At 35.8% G+C, this 17452-nt stretch overlaps 1 long non-coding RNA gene across 1 annotated transcript; it reads left to right on the forward strand.

Moving 5' to 3' along the window:
• The first annotated feature begins 2092 nt into the window (after window positions 1-2092).
• On the forward strand, window positions 2093-17236 carry LOC121235596. The gene is made up of 3 exons (XR_005934574.1): window positions 2093-2293; window positions 8719-8723; window positions 17224-17236. It is a non-coding gene; the product is annotated as an uncharacterized LOC121235596 (long non-coding RNA).
• The last annotated feature ends 216 nt before the right edge of the window (window positions 17237-17452 follow it).

A 17452-nucleotide genomic window follows, 5' to 3' on the forward strand; every position in this document is an offset into this window, starting at 1 on the left:
TGTACCCTAAATTGCACACAAAACTATCAAATTTCTTGTACCACTGCTTGGGACCTTTTTCATATCGTACAATAGGGGTGGACAACAGGGCCCCGCACCCCGTTTCCTCGCCAAATACATCTAGCTCCCCAACAAAGGCAGGGGACGGACTGGGCCCAACCCCGCCCCGCTATATTATATATATATATATTATTATAAATATATATGTATTTATATAAAAAAAAAAAAAAAAAAAAAAAAAAAAAAAAAAAAACCCTCAATCATAAAATGATGTCCTTTTGTATATGACAAAACAACGTCGTTTTATGGTTGTGATCTTTTTTAAAAACCGACACATACCAGAACGACGTCGTTTTGTCTATAGGGTGTTAACTCACTATCCCCCCCTCCCCTAGCCCCTTCTCTCTCTGTCCTCTGAAAAGTGAAATCTCTCTCTCTCTCTCTCTCTCTCTCTAGTCCTCTACTCTGTTGTCGTTCACCCATCACACGCACTACACCGTCTACTCCGTCACCTTCCATTTGCATCTCTGTCGCCGAAAGTAAATTAATCGAATTGATTCACATTATTATTATTATTATTATTGGAGTTATGGAGATTAGAAGAAGCATGAGATTAAATGGAGGAGTTGGACGATGAGATTATGTCATTGTGAATTGTGTGCTGTAGATATTCGATTTGTGCATGTGTTTTGATGTTTGTGTATTTTTTTTATATATTTTGTGATTTTAGAGTTTCAGATTAGAACCCTAAATTAGTTTAGGGTTTCAATTGGAAACCCTTAATTATGTTAGGGGTTTTTAATTTAGGGAAACCTAAGTTACAAACTTTAAAAGTTACAATTTACAAGTTATTTGAAAATTGGTTGGGTTGTTTGCTGAATATATTAACTGATTTGAAAATTGAAAATTGATTTCAATACGTACAATTGATTTGGAAATTGTATTTTATATTAATTACTAAAAATTGCTAAATATATAATTGATGTTAGTGGCTGTGAATCTATGGTGTTGTTGTGAACCTGTGGTGTTGATGTTAGTAGCATGTTTTCATTTTAGATTTTTGACTGTTTTGGAGAATTAGGAATGTCTACTCCGTTATATTTTAGTGATAGTTCTCTTACCCCTACCCTAACACTTAACCCTACACCTGCTAATACCCCCACAGACCCTAGTCCTAACCCTACGGAGACAGAATCTTGCCCTACCCCCAAGCCCACACAAAGCAAGAAACCAATTTCTATAGTTTGGTCTCACTTTACCAAACTAGAGGCTAGTGACTCCAATAACCTCCAAGCATAGAGTTTAAAATCCTTACAAGAGAAGATTCTATCTAGAATATAAATGGAACTAAAAAAATGGCGGATGAGAGTAGTGGGAGTTCAACATTGAAGGAGTATACTAAGTATAATCCCGATAAGTGTAGAAGAAAGTTAGCTCATATGGTAATCATGGATGAGCTACCATTTCAATTTGTGGAAGGGAGAGGGTTTCAAGAATATTCTAATCACTTGGAACTTAGGTTTAATCTTTCTTCTCGCCATATAGTGGCAAAAGATATTAAAAAATATTACAAGAAAGAGAAAGATTTGTTAATGGGCCAATTGGCGGGTCAAGTAGTTTGCCTCACTACCGATACTTGAACATCCGTTTGAAATTATAATTACATGTATTTGATTGTGAATTTCATTGATTGTGATTGGACACTACACAAAAAAATGTAAAGTTTTGTCAAACTTTCGATCACATTGGTCAGACAGTTGGGAAGGAGTTGGAGGCCGCAATAAAAGAGTGAGTGTTGACACGAGTTTTGACAGTTACAGTTGATAATGACTCATCTAATAATATCGCCTTGGGACATCTTAAGACCTATCTTAGAGAGATAATTAAGACAATCTTGGGTGGTGACTGTTTGCATATTAGATATGCTGCACACAGTCTGGATTTAATTGTCACTAATGGTTTGAAAGATTTTGATAACTTGGTTGCACGAGTCAGAACGGCTATGAGATTTGTGAGATCTTCTCCTGCTAGATTGGAGAAATTTAAGGTTGTTGTGAGGAATGCAAGCAAAACATCCAAAAATGGTTTTTGTACTGATATTCCTACAAGATTGAACTCAACATTCTTGATGTTGGAAGCAATCCAAGAATATAAGGCAGCTTTTGAATTATTGGGTGATGAAAACATTCAATATTTCAAATATTTTGATGAGCACAAGGGATTAGGAAAGCCTATTGATGATAATTGAGAAATTGTTGCTACTTTTGTAGAATTTTTTAGACTCTTCTATGAGGTCACAGTGAGGCTATCTAGTTCTTTGTACCCTGCATCCAATGTTTTCTATCAGCAAATATATAAGGTGAAAGAAGAGTTGGATGAAATGTGTAGGGGTGACCATATTAGGATGCGGGAGATGACATTGATAATGAGGGTCAAATATGACAAGTATTAGGGAGATTTGAGTAGGCTAAATATTTTGTTATATGTGGATGTTGCTCTTGACCCCCAGATCAAGATTGATGGCATGATATATGGTTTGAGACTTGCACATGGGAACGCATGGACTGAGCTTAGTGGGACAATGGTTAGAGAAACCCTTGGTAAATTGTTTGATGAGTTTACCATGATCATGAGTGATAATGAACCTACACCTACACCTACCCCCTGCCTCCTCCAGAAGCCGAGATGGGGAAAGAGTTTAGGTTGGTGTGGGGTGAGAGCCTCTCATAGAACCCCTACTAGTTCATTAATCTATGGAGGCAAAGTTGGAGGTAACAGATATTTGGCAGGGGATTTTCTCCCATATAAATGAGATTTGATATACTAGCATGGTGGAAGACCAATACCATGAAATACCTTAGAAATAGTCTGTAGTATTTTGGTCATCCCTATTAGCATCGTTTCTTCAGAGTCGACTTTTAGTACCAGATAACGCTTATTGGATCCATTCCGGAGTTCATTGTCTATTATCACTATGGAGGCATTAAGTTGCACAAAGAATTGGGTCAACGAGATAGAAATTTATGTTTCGGATGTTCTTGACTTTAAAGAGATCGACGAGGAGGAGGGCGGTGAGGAGCCTTGATCTGGTAATCGTTGATTTTATTTTATTATTTTGATTTATTTATATTCATTTCATCAGTAGTAATTTCAACTTTAATTGTTGTAGCAATACATGAGATGACGTCTACCTCCGCTGCAGTATGACTTCGCGATATTGGACCCACCATTGCCATTTGCCATAGGTTAGTACAATTTGTATTATCCCTTAATTATTTTTTGTATTTATATAATTTTTTGCATCTAATTATTTTTCTTATTTTTTTTAGCTTTTATAATCTTACTGTCATATGCTCAATCCTAATCCCAAGCCCAAGGACCAAATGATCTATTCTAATATTCATCCTCATCTCATCTAGGTTAGTCAGATTTTAGTTTGTAATTTTTTTATTTCTAATATATGTTTGTAATTTTAATTTTTGTTTATTGTTTATAATTCTAATTTATTTTTCTATTAAATTGTTAATGTTTTAGATTTTCTAATCTTACAGTCTCACTCAAAGCAAGCAGCACTAATTACATGTGTTTTCCACCCATGGCCACCCGCCCCAAATGTCAAACAGCTCACTTAGTTGTATTCAGTGATTCACTTATTTGTAATATTGATACAACATCCTTTATATGTTTGTAATTTTGTAATTGTTTTAACTTAATTTGTATTATTGTAATAGCTTAGTTTATGATTATTAATTTATTACTTAGTACTTATGTAGTTGGTTGCAACTTAGTAGTATATTATTTTTATTATTGTAAATTCTTTTTTTTTGTATTTTTTTTTTTTTGTTAATTTCTGGGCCCAAAATGGCTCCGAACCTGAGCAATTTTAGGCTCATTTCAGTTGTTTTTGGGTCATTTTTGGCCCAGAAACACGTTTTGGGCCGAGGGCCCATTTGCAGGTGCGATTCAGGGAGCCGCGGAGGGGGGGAGTGGACAAATGGGGTGTCCGCATCCATACCCTGGTACTCGAACAAGGTACCTGCCCCCGCAGACCGGGGCTAGATGAGGGGGTGCAAAACCCCACCCCCCGCCCATGCGGGGTAGGGGCAGGGAGGGGGCTACCCCGCCCCCATAGGGTGTGAGTAGCACCCCTACCGTACAAGCTCTTCTTCAGTTTGCAAACTAGGCTATTTTTCCCTTGTACTGGGAATCCCTCGGGCTGATGCATGTAGATGTCTTCATCTAAGTCTCCATGAAGAAAAGTTGTCTTAACATCTAGCTATTCCAATTGTAGATCTTTTGTAACCACCATTCTCAGCACTAGCCTAATAGTAGTGATTTTCACCACTAGTGAGAAAATCTCAAAGTAGTCAATTTCTTTCTTCTGCTCAAATCCCTTCACAACAAGTCTGGCTCTATACCTCTTGATGTCGTCATGCTCAGTCTTGTACTGTACCCACTTGTGTAAAGTCTTCTTTCCTGTTGGAAGCTCAGTTAGCTCTCGTGTCTTATTCCATAACAGAGAATTCATCTCGTCTTTCAAACTGACTCGCACTTACTCGAATTTTTATCCTACAAGGTTTTCTCATAGCTCTGTCACTCGCCACCATCAGTGAGCTGACCTTCCATCAAAAAAGAAGGTTGCGGGTCCACGGAGCTGCAGAAGATTTGTATTTAGTGGTTTGGCAATGTATCTACGTCCACGTTTCTATCTAGTGTTCACTCGAACTACCAATTGTACAATTAAGGTTAATTTTTTATTAAATCATAGTTGAAGTTGGATCAGAACGGTATTTATTATTTACTACCACAAACTAAGGCTCTTTTTTTTTTAATTATAGTGTATTTTTTAACAGAATATTCGTAGTTGAAATTTGTAATCTCTTATAAGAATGTACATTGCTAGTTATCATATATATATTTGAGTAATGCTAGATACAGTTACGGGTTGCGCAAGTGATGCATACTCTTTCTGAAAAAGAGTGAGATCCACCACTAAAACATTAATTTTTTAATGTGAATCTCATATTTATTCACTTTTTCAAATAGAATGCGTGACGCTTGCGCAATCCATGACTACAAATATTATTTCTCTATATATTTTGTGTCTTCTCCATTACTAGGTCTTTTAGCGATCAATCACGTGATTATCCATTAATTCCGGCTTGGTCTTGTATGTTTGGATAGTGAAAGTGTTTGTGAATAGTATTGAAAAAGTAATAAAAAAGTAATAATAGAGTATTGAATAGTAGTGAAATGTAATGAATAGTAGTAAAAAGTAAGTGAAAAGTAATAATAAAATAAAGAATAATAATGAGAGTGTTTGAGAGTACCTCAAGTACTCTCAGTACCCAAACTTACAGGTGTAGTGACACACAACCCTATGAGTTTTTCGTCATGAATGTGAATCTAATTATCATGTAGATGGAATTATTAAAATAGGAAAATCGACAGCAACATGGGACCAATCTGCTTATAAGCAGTTCTATGTATGTACTTATGTACTTTTTGCATCTAAGCAAATTCACAAATATTAACTAAAAAGGATTAGAACTGGATTGGGATAAATCGATGCCCAAACCGACATCATGTATATATGTTATGACACTCCAAGGCAATGAAGATAATAATAGATGTTGTCAAAAGAGAAGAAAGGCATGGAAGTGTTCTGAAGAAATGAAGTGTACATGAAGGAGTCGTGAGGATGAAGAAGGAAGACTCAGTGCACTGTTTTGGAGAATTTAGTTAAACGCACAGTTTCAATAATTAGTGCTTTACGCACCATTTTGGCAACCTGGAAAATTTATAGTTTCGTATTGTACTTTGTTTCTTTTATTAGTTAGTTGTTAAAAGCTATGTGTCAATATTGTATTGGGGTGGGTTATTATTCTACATTAGCATAAGGGATGGACTGAGTGAAGGGAGAGGCATTCTGGAATCTTTGTAAAGAATTGATCTGTGTATGGAGGTTTGGAAGCCCTCGAAGTCTTCATTTTCAATACATATGACTCTATGAGTATTTCTATCAAACAGGTTTCCTGCATGAATTATTTCATTTCCTGAACCATCTCTTTACAATGTCAAGGTTCCTTTTTACATTCAACAATCCATTTTATTACAACAGAAACATCGCAACACTCTCCCAATCACTCACTCAACTCAGCATTCACTTATTACATTCATTGTAACTCTTAATCTACTATTCCATACAAGGGGTCATAACAAGTGGTATCTAGAACCAACGATCTTGCCATGGAGTTAAGTAATGAAGAACTTCAAATATGTTTTCAGAATTATCACCGTGCACTATATGATGATTTCTATAGAGATCCTGGCCAAATGGTTCTTACAGTGAAGTCTTCTGACGGTAAAAATCTAAAAATCTTAGTCGATTCTTCCTTTACTATTTACTATGTGAAGCTCAATATCGAATATGCTTATGGGAGAAGCATCTACCCGTTGGACCAACACCAAGTGAGACACAAAGGAGTTGTTTTAGAAGATGATATTATGTTGATAGGGATGACGATATTTGACGATGGGTATGTTGTTCTTGAAGCGAAGAAGACGGATTCAATTGCTGAAAATCAAAAGTTGGTAGTGCATGAAGCGACAGAGGATGTCCGATTGATGGGGGAGAACGATCCATTACCCTTAAATACCATTTCATTCGGAGGGAAAAAACTCGTACGTTTTATAGAGAAATGGTGCGATATAGTTAGAGTAGCATTTCAACAGAGGTGTCTTCCTTTGACGCATATGGCATCGATGGTGAGGAGATGAACGTGAACTCTTTTGCTTTTAATTTTGTTGACGACGATGATGAGAGCTTTGGTGGCAGTGGTTACGGATCTGGATCATACTCCAGCTTCCCAATTGTCACAAGAGACTTCTCCGGAGGGTTCCCTACCAATGGTGACATCGCCGTCGAAAACGTCACTGACTCTCTGGGGTTTTTTGGATGTAATGACCCAAACGCTAGCTACTCCCAATCTTCGTACAATCAGATCCATGCGGTGAATGGAAATGGTTATGGTGTAGGTGAAAATGGTGCTGATGATGATATTTTTGTCTCAGATGGGCCCGTACTCCCACCGCTGACTAAGATGGAGCCCAAGGAAGGGTTTGCTCTTCGTCAATGGAGGCGTCAAAATGCCATTCAGCTTGAGTAGAAGAAGTAGAGAGAGGATCATGAGAATGAAGTAAAAGGTGTTTCATGGTATGCATCGGGAACGTTCCTTGCAGTGTGTGGCCGAGATGAATCAGTTTGGACTTGGGAAATGCAGCCTACCAACGAGTTCGAGTGTAATTTGGTGTTGCAGGGACATATTCTAGATGTTAAGATGATTCAGTGGCAGACAACTACGGATGTTTGGTTTGCTTGTAGCTACGATTACACCATTTAGACTTGGACGGATGAAGCTAAAGCAATAGAAGAATTTGGCGATACTCTCAGTGGTAAGTACATTTTTCCAATCCCCATTTTTAATTTCTATCGAGATTTGGGTGCAAAGTATATTACAAAGGTAATTTTGAGATATTTAAAACCCTTCATGCTTCTCTTGTAATCTTTGGCGGTGGGCAATGGAGAAAACTGCTCTTAGTAAATACAAATGCAGCCCTTCAGTTGCTCAAGGAATTGCTAATTAAGGTTTTTTTTTTAGTGGTATGGGATAAAACTGCTAAAGATTGGGGAATATCACTTGATAGAGGAACAGATCTGGTGGCACTTTGATAGAGGAAGAGGAGGAAATCATGTGGAAAACTTTTTGGTGAATAGAACTCTATTGTGGGGAGTTGCGATTTTGGTAATCATGCTTCCTATACATCTCAATGGCTCCAACCAAGATTGCTTTAGAGATCAATTGAAATGGGATTCACGTTTAAAGATTACTTTAGGGAACCTACCAAAAGTAGTACAGAGGTTTCGCAGATCTTTACCTAGTTATCACCCTAAAACTCTACTTGTGAAAATAATTCTAGGGAGTGGGAATCGTACATATATGGTTTTAAGTTTTATTAAGAAGGGAGAAGGGAAATGTGAATCGACCTTGATAATTCATAATGTGTTTCTGAATGTATATGGTAAAATGGGTAGGCCTTGGAATAAAATTCTGGATTTTGTTGAGATGTCGGTATATACCTCAGACGCTGGTAGTTTTAACTTCGAGTTGATTGGTCATTTTTCTGGAGTGGGATCCTCTAAAAAGATGGTGTCTAAAGCAACTCAGGAGAAATGGAGAAGGGAGAGAGCAGGAATTTTACAAAGGGGAGAGAGATTTTAACTTGAACAAATTTCAAGTTGGTGTTCTATTTTCTGCCCTTATGGTTGGACTTCCTGTAATTCCTCCATAATTAAATCCTTGTTGCAGTTCAAGAATCATACTCTTACTATATACGAGCTTCTGAGGCACTGGGTTGCACACCCTTTATGCGATAGAAACACAATTTCTGCTGTTCTTGCCTATCTCGATGTTGTTTTTGAGATTATGAATTCGAGGAGATCTTTTAAAGCTTTGCAAAATGTTCAAGGCTTTTGCAATGGTGACCTGGTGAATTCTGAGAATAGTTATAACAAAGGGAGACGTACAGCTCATAATCTTATAAATAAGGTTGTTTCAGAAAATGGCCTGAAGTCTAGTGTATCAAGTTCAAGGGCAACTAGTAATCCATATGAGGATGAGGATGAGATGGTGTTTCTAGATGGTGAAGGGGATAAAGGTGATGTTCATATACAACCAATTCATGAAAAGCCAGTCCTTTATTATTCTCTGAGTGCTATAAACCTTGTGGACAAGGTTCTTAAAGGGGGAGAATGTTATGACCCTCCAAGATAGTGAAGATAATAATAGCTATTGTCAAAAGAGAAGAAAGGCATGTAAGTGTTCTGGAGAAATGAAGTGCTCTGAAGAAATGAAGTGTATGAGAAAGAGTCGCGAGGATGAAGAAGGAAGACTCGGCGCACTGTTTTGGATAATTTAGTTAAACGCACAGTTTAAATAATTAGTGTTTTACGCACCATTTTGGCAGCCTGGGAAATTTACAGTTTCGTATTGTATTTTGTTTCTTTTATTAGTTAGTTGTTAAAAGCTACGTGTCAGTATTGTATTGGGATGGGTTGTTATTCTGCATTAGCATAAGGGACGGACTGAGTAGAGGGAGAGGCATTCTGGAATCTTTGTGAAGAATTGATTTGTGTATGGGGGTTTGGAAGCCCTTGAAGTCTTCCTTTTCAATACGTATGACTTTACGAGTATTTCTATCAAACAGCTTTCCTGCATGAATTATTCCATTTCCTGAAGCAACTCTTTACAATTTCAAGGTTCCTTTTTACATTCAACAATCCATTTTATTACAACAAGAACATCGCAACACTCTCCCAATCACTCACTCAACTCAACCTTCACTTATTACATCCATTGTAACTCTTAATCTACTATTTCATACAAGGGGTTCATAACAATATACATAACCATGCATATAGAAACTAAACACGTACAAAAAATATATTTGAAGAAAAATATTAGAGACATAAAGGAATCCTACAAATGAGATTCCACATACTGATGTGGCACACTTGCACGTCTCCCCATTCTTCCCCTCAGCTCCTCCCATTTTCCCTCTCTTTCTCCCTCGAGGGTGGGCAGGAGTTTCCGGCTATCCAAACGGCACTGCTGGTGGGGACGTGGAGCTTACGGCAATGTTGTGAGCTTCTCGTGCATGTTTCATGCACTGTGTCATGGTTGACGACCATTGTCAGTTGGTCCAGGTGGTCGAGAACCACCCCTAAGTCGGCAAAAGTTTTCGATAGTCCAAGTAGCGATCACCAAAGGGGACACAAAGCTCATGACAGTGTCGTGAGCTTGTCGTGCACGACTTGCGTGGTCGGTTGCTGCCACCCATTGGCTTGGTGATTGGGAACCACCCCAAAGGGCGCAGACAATGCCGACACACTAGTAACAGACAACGCCGGCACAGGGAGAGGGGTGTTCGCCAAGTGGGAAAGGGAAGGAAATGGGAGGATGGGAGAAGCACAGGGAGAGGGGGGAGAAAGAGAGAGGAAAAGAGAGAGAGAGAGAGAGAGAGAGAGAGAGAGAGAGAGAGAGACGTGGCATACTAGTGTGCCACATCAATGTGTGAGATTTCTTTGTATCTCTAGCAGCCCTCATATTTGAAACATGGACGAAAGAATCAAAGTCCTTTGATATCGAATATTTCAGACATGGACAATTGTCACCAAATTTTTTATTCCTTTCTCAACTTTTATAGTCATTATTGTTTTGAATCTAAGGCTAGAATTTATATTATGTCCTTCTCCATGATTATCGGTTTAGAACTACTGTGGTGAAAAAAAATCCTCTATTTGGTTAGAGATCTCCTAAATAGATTCGTACTTAGTAAGATATTTCGAAGGAGAAATGTTTGGGATCTTGATTTTGAGTCTCGAGTATTTTTATTGAGACTTTTTTATTATTTAATAATTAAATAAATATTTTTTAATAATGTTAAGAATTTTTAAAAAAATATTTAAAAATATAAAAAATAATAATAATGATACGCTTACTACCCTCTTACCACCCTTTTACTACCTTACAATGTATTTGAAATTTTTATTTTTTTATTATTTTCTTTTAAGTATTTTTTTTAACATTCTTAATCATTAAGAAAAAATTAGAAAAATATACAACTTCACTAATAGTCAATTCTTTAATCATTAAGTAATAAAAATTAAAACAAAATAAAATGAGTAGTAAATGGTTGATAGGAAGTAGTAAGCCTATCATTTTCTTTCGAGAAAACAAAGTGTCATGGCTTGTCACATGTCTTTCACTGTCACCAATAAATACATCCTCTGCCTAAATCATGTGTGTTGGCTACAATGAGTCTGCACGTTGAAAACCCGGGAATGTATACTACGAGGTGATGGACATGAGCTTGTAAAAAGTAGCTAAGATTTCATGTCTTGTGAGACTGTGTATAAGAAAAAATTTATTGTTGAAGAAAATTGTGCAGATACAATAATCTGAAAAATAAATACGACTTTGAGGTGTATAGAACACTATCTTTAAAGTGATAATTGTCCTCACTCGAAAGAATTTGCTACCGGGTTACAATTCACTTCCAAGATACAACAAAGTCACCAACTGCATATAGCAATTCTGAAGTTTTTCCTTCAGATTTTCTTTACAAAATTGTGTAAGTGATTAAAAATATGGGAGATTAGAATGTTAAAATTCGTGGGTCTCATCCTCTATATATAGAAAATGAAGTGACACCATGTGAAAGATTATTTCAATCACAACTCTTAACTTGTAACTTTTCAACTGGCAGTTACTGGTTTAAAGGTCATAATGTTTCACTTAAAAACCAAAGGATATGCCTAGCCTAGTGGGGAAGGGAGGGCATTTGTTCGAGTCTCCAGAAGTGTCTTTCCAGTTAAATTGATTTTTTTGAAGCATTGCGCCCTATTAAAGTGTCTATTCGGCCCAAATGCAAGCACCCAAGTGTTGTGATTGTTTGGCCCACGTGCAAGGTTTGGCCAGCCCAAGCATTGTGTCTATCCAAGTCCAACACTTTACTTATTCTACAAAATAAATTAAAGTGCACTTGTGGAGTTCAAACTTCCACCCTTTCATTTGAAACAATACACCCTTACCACTGAACCAATGCATCTCTCTGAGATAGTGGTTCACGAAAATAAATAATAACCCACATTCAATAAATTCACATATTTAATATCACAAACTATAATAAATATAAAAATTCCCCACTTAGATTGTAATATTAAATTTCAGTCAAATATTGATATCTTCATGCATACAAGAAGGTATTTTTCGACTTAAACTTTTAATTAATGTAAATATCTCAAATCATTATCAAAGTCAATGGTGGTGTAGGCTTAAACCAAGACTTTATACATTAAGAATGGATACCACACATAATTCCATCCAATTTTAATGAGATAACTCACCAATTATTTGCACTAATCCACGTGCTCCATCCTGGCATTCATAAACATTTACAAAAGTAAAACTTAAATTTTTGCTAGAAGTTATCTCCACCTATTATGTTCACATTGGTAAAGTTCCTTTTGTGTCTCTGTTACTTCAGACACTTATACAACTATTGAACTTCATTAAGAGTATAATACACATCTTACATTTAGCGTAACAGACAGCACTGACCATCCTGAAAGGGTTTCTCACATTAAATTAAATTTTAATACTATCTTAGTCACATAACTGTAACTTGTTATTACCCATTAAAACTTAGACTATTTATTAATAGTGTAAGGTTGGGTTCCTATTACAGGTGACTTTTTTAAAAAACAAAGGTTTCAAACCCATTCCACTAGATGCACTATTCACCAAATCTCTCGAGAGTCCCTTTGTGAAAGGATCTATCAAGTTTTACTTGACCGCATATATATAATAGTGATAATACCATCACTTATTAATTGTTTGACATATTAATGTCTCAAGCTAATATGTCTAGATTTTTCATTATAGACTTTACTATAAGCCCTGGACATATAACTTCACTATCACAGTGCAAAGAAATGGCTGACATCAGTTGTGGCCACAACTTTACGTCAAATAACAAATTCCTCAATCATTCTGCCTCTTTGCCTACTGCCGCCAAGGCTACAAATTTAGATTTCATTGTAGAATGTAAAATACATGTCTGTGTCTTAGAAGCCCATGAAACAGCTCCACTACTAAGGGTGAAAACCCAACCAGACGTAGCCTTATTATCACTTGCACTAGTAATCCAACTAACATCACAATATCCTTCTAGTACAACAGGAAAATTGGTATACTACAGTCCTAACGAACTAGTTCTTTAAAGATACCCAAGGACTCTACCAATTGCTTTCCAATGCTTCATACTAGAATTACCCGTATATCTAGAAAGTTTATATATTGCAAAGGAAATATCTTGCCTAGTGCAATGCATTACATACATTAAATTACCAATTGCACTAGTATATTCTAACTGAGCAACTACTCTACCAGCATTCTCAGTTAATTTAAATGAAGAGTCATATGGAGTATTTGCTTCTTTAATTCCTAAATGTTGAAATTTAAGAAGTATTTTCTCAATATAATGAGATTGACATAAAGCATAATTCCAACTATGTTTCTTTACTTTGACACCCAAAATAGTGTCAATTTCATTAAGATCCTTCATTTTGAATTTTGAAGATGAATGCTTATTAGTTTCAGATATTCATTCCATATTTGTTCCAAATATAAGTAAGTCATCCACATAAAAACATATTATACACAATAACATTCCGTGAATTTAGAATAAATAAATTTATCAACATTATTATACCTAAATCCATGAGATAAAATTACAGAATCACATTTCTCATGCCATTGTTTTGGTGTTTTCTTTAATCCATACAATGACTTAATTAATTTGTAAACTTTCTTTTCTTGCCTATGCTTCTGGTTGTTCCATGTACACCTCTTCATTCAGTTCACCATTTAGGAAAGTGGTTTTAACATCCATTTGTTGTACAAATAAGTTATATATTGAAGCTAGTGACATAAGTACTCTAATAGATGTAAATCTAGTCACTAGAGCATACGTATCAAAATAGTCTATGGCCTCTTTTTGTTTAAAACTTTTGGCTACTAATATGGCCTTAAAAGTTTGAAGAGACCCATTTATATTGTATTTTCTCCTAAATACCCATTTACAACCAATAAATTTTGATCCATGAGCAAGCCTACTAAAACCCAAGTATTGTTTGACAATATTAAGTCCATTTTATCATTTATCGCCTCTTTCCAAAATGCAACATCTCTTGAAGTCATAGCTTCTTTAATTTTTGGATCTTCTTCTATATTTAATATAATGAGTATCTTATTTAAAACATCATCTCTATTTCCTTCCAAAAGGAAAACAATAGCCTGAGATGACACAAAATCTGGATCCAAACTTTTCTCTTTTCTGACTCTTTGACTTCTTCTCGGTTCAGTCAATGTGTCAGGAGTTATACAATTCTTTTTCCGACTCAAGTCAGATTTTGGTGTTTGAGTAGGATCTGATACTGCTTTAGAGTCATTATAGAATTTATCTTCAATAAACTCTACATCCTTTGATTCTACTATAATGTTAGAATCCAAATCCAAAAGTCTATATGCTTTTGAATTCTCAACATATCCTACAAAAACACTTTTGATTGCCCTTAGACTTAATTTTGTTCTTTTTGGGTCTGGAATTCTATAAAAGGCTAAACAGCCTCATACCCTTAGGTATTTCAGATTTGATTTCCTACCTTTCCACAATTCATATAGTGAAATTTTGAATTTCATATAAGGTATTCTATTATGCAAATAACATGTCGTGAGCAATGTTTCTCCCCACAAATTAAAAGACAATTTTGCATTCAAAATCATAGCATTTAACATATCAACTAGTGTCCTATTTTTTCTTTTTGCTAAACCGTTTTGTTGTAGGGTATAGGGTGCACTAGTTTGTGGGGTATAGGGTGCAGTACAAAGAAAATTCAGTAGGAAAATACTCACCACCTTTGTCACTATGAAGTATCTTAATTTTATTTTTCTTTTAATTTTCAACAACAGACTTATAAGATTTGAACATATTGAATGACTTATCCTTACTTTTTATCAAGTTTACATACGTAGATCTTGAAAAATCATCAAAAAAAGTAATAAAATATCTATTGCCTCCTCTAGTTAAAATATCATTTAGTTCACAAATATCAGAATGTACAAGTTATAATAATTATGTTTTTCTGTCTATTTTAGTAAAAGGTTTCTTTGTCATTTTTGCTTCAATGCAAATTTCACATTTAGCACTATGTTCATGATTATATGAAATTAAACTATGTTCAGACATAAACTTTAAAGATTTAAAATTCAAATGTACTAAACGATTATGCCACAAAGTAGAAAACTCAACAACATAAGCAGAATCAAAATTGTAAGTGACTGAAAATATGGAAGAATGTAATGTTAAAATTTGTGGGTCTCATTCTGTATTTATAGAGAATGAAGTGGTACCATATGAAAGGTCACAACTCTTAACTTGTAACTTTTCAACTAGCAATTACTGGTTTAAATGCCGTAATGTTTCACTTAAAGACCAAAGGATATCCCTAACTTAGTAGTCAGGTGCCTCCCTTGGGGAAGGGAAGTCATTGGTTTGAGTCTCCAGAAGTGTCTTTTCAATTAAATTGATTTTCTTGAAGCATTGCACCCTATCAAAGTGTCTATTCAGCCCATGTGCAAGCACCCAAGTGTTGTGACTATTTGGCCCACGTGCAAGGCTTGGCCGGCCCAAGCATTGTGTCTGTCCAAGTCCAACATTTCATTTATTCCATAACATAAATTAAAGTGCACTTGTGGAGTTTCAAACTTCCACCCTTTCATTTGAAATAACACACATTTACCACTGAACAATGCATCTCTCTAAGATAGGGTTCACGAAAATACATAATAACTCACATTTAATAAATTCACATATTTAATATCACAATGTATAATAAATATAAAAGTTTTTAGGAGCTCTTGTTCAAAATCCATAGACAAGTAATGAGATCGAAAATACAAAAGAATCTAGTTTTGCCGATACTATTTGGTGTTTTCGTTACAATTTGCTCATAGGGAGTTAGAGGTTGAGTTTTTGTTACGGGGTAATATGGCTTACTTGATTTAGTGAGTTTGTGCTGTGATTTGAAAAAGTCATTAAGAGTAATGACTAGACTATATGATTGTAGTCCTTAGGGGCAAAGGCCCAAATTGCTTTCCCTTTAATGAAAAATAAATGTTGGCTATCTCATATGTTCGAAAATACAAGAGATTCATATGAAACCCTAAAGTCACAAATTAAGTTTATTGAATAAGATTTGTGGTTACTTTGTAAATTCTTAAAAATCATAGTTGAACTTGCTGACTAGAATCTAAAGTTTATATTGTGAGTTTGACCTAAATGAGATTCACGATAAGTCATCGCTAACTTCATGGTTGTGCAAATGACTTTTATATATAAAAAGAGTCTCTTGGTATGAACATGTTTTAGGAAGTTAATACAAATGAGAATGCGCATGGAGAGAAATGGTAATTAAACAAGAGTTTGTCGTTTAATTATTTGTAATTGACCATTTGATTTCTCTTCCTTATGGTATTGCTCGTTATGCACATGATATTAATGTGTTCTATGATCATGTGGAGTAACTGGAAGCATTTTTAAAAAGCACACACATCAACCATAAATTTGGTAGTTATGGTGAAAAATGTATGTTGACAGGCTTAAATCAGTTTACTCATACGAGCGATCACCTTTAGCGCTACAAATAGGTAGCGAGCAAAGATGAGACAATGTCACTCAGTACTTATCCAGAGAAGAATAAGTTGTAAGGCACAAAAGATATGCAGCCTTAGTAAGAGCTAAGATGAGATCCATCATATTTAAAAGGATCATGTATGGGTTACCCACAATCCATGTAGCCTGTGGTTTAACTAGATGCGAGATCCTCTTTGGCGCTTCGGATAGCGAGCAAATGGAGGGACTCGGGTTAAACCCTGAGATAGTAACTAGACTAAAATTTATACGGTGTATTGAGATTAGATAATTAGATATACGCTCTTTCTTTGGAAAGAGAACTCCACTGTAAAATGTATTTCATACTGCCTGTACTTTTGCGACAAACAGTAGATGTGAGTGAATGGATTCCTGCTTTCTCACTATGTGAGTCTTATATGTCATAATTGATTACCTTAATTTATTTATGCCCTTAGGTGACCTTTGACTATGTTAAGAGATTGATGTTTTAGTATCTGCTACTTTGGCATGTTATCTATGACCATGAATGATGCGGTCTAAATAGACATTGCTGGGAAAGCGACTGGACTGAAACTAAATGACAGGAAGGCGAAAGGAAGACTATTTGGTAACACATTGATAATGGTATGTACTCACTGTCGAAAAGTTATGTTACTTCTTGGGATTTGCGACATAGTTGTGAGTACATCATATTTTATGAAGATTAAGCATTACTCCAAGTCATTTGGACTCTAGAGGGATTAGGGATGCTTAGTCTGATATGACCAAATGAGTTGAGGCATAATAAGACATTTTTAAGGATGTTGCTATGTTTGTCTTCTCTCGGTGAGATTTAGTATAGTGCTCCCATTTTTCTTTTACAAATGTGCTCGATGGTCGCACAACCTATTTGCCAGTATAAACAAGATTGAAAACATATTGAAAGAAGCAGACATAGAATCTTGCACACTATGTGCGAGTTGGAGAAGTAATAAAAAGGCACCCATAGTGGGCACCCCTTCCCATTCTCTTTGGGGTTATGAAGTGACTATCAAACCACTACATGAGCCTTGATAGTTGGCCCTTAAGGGCCAAACCAGCCGGGAGTTACACTTAGAGGAGGATATGTAAATAGTCCCTCCGCCCTTTGGAGGAT

This window comes from Juglans microcarpa x Juglans regia, chromosome 1D (assembly GCF_004785595.1).
Source record: "Juglans microcarpa x Juglans regia isolate MS1-56 chromosome 1D, Jm3101_v1.0, whole genome shotgun sequence".
Classification (NCBI taxonomy): domain Eukaryota; kingdom Viridiplantae; phylum Streptophyta; class Magnoliopsida; order Fagales; family Juglandaceae; genus Juglans; species Juglans microcarpa x Juglans regia.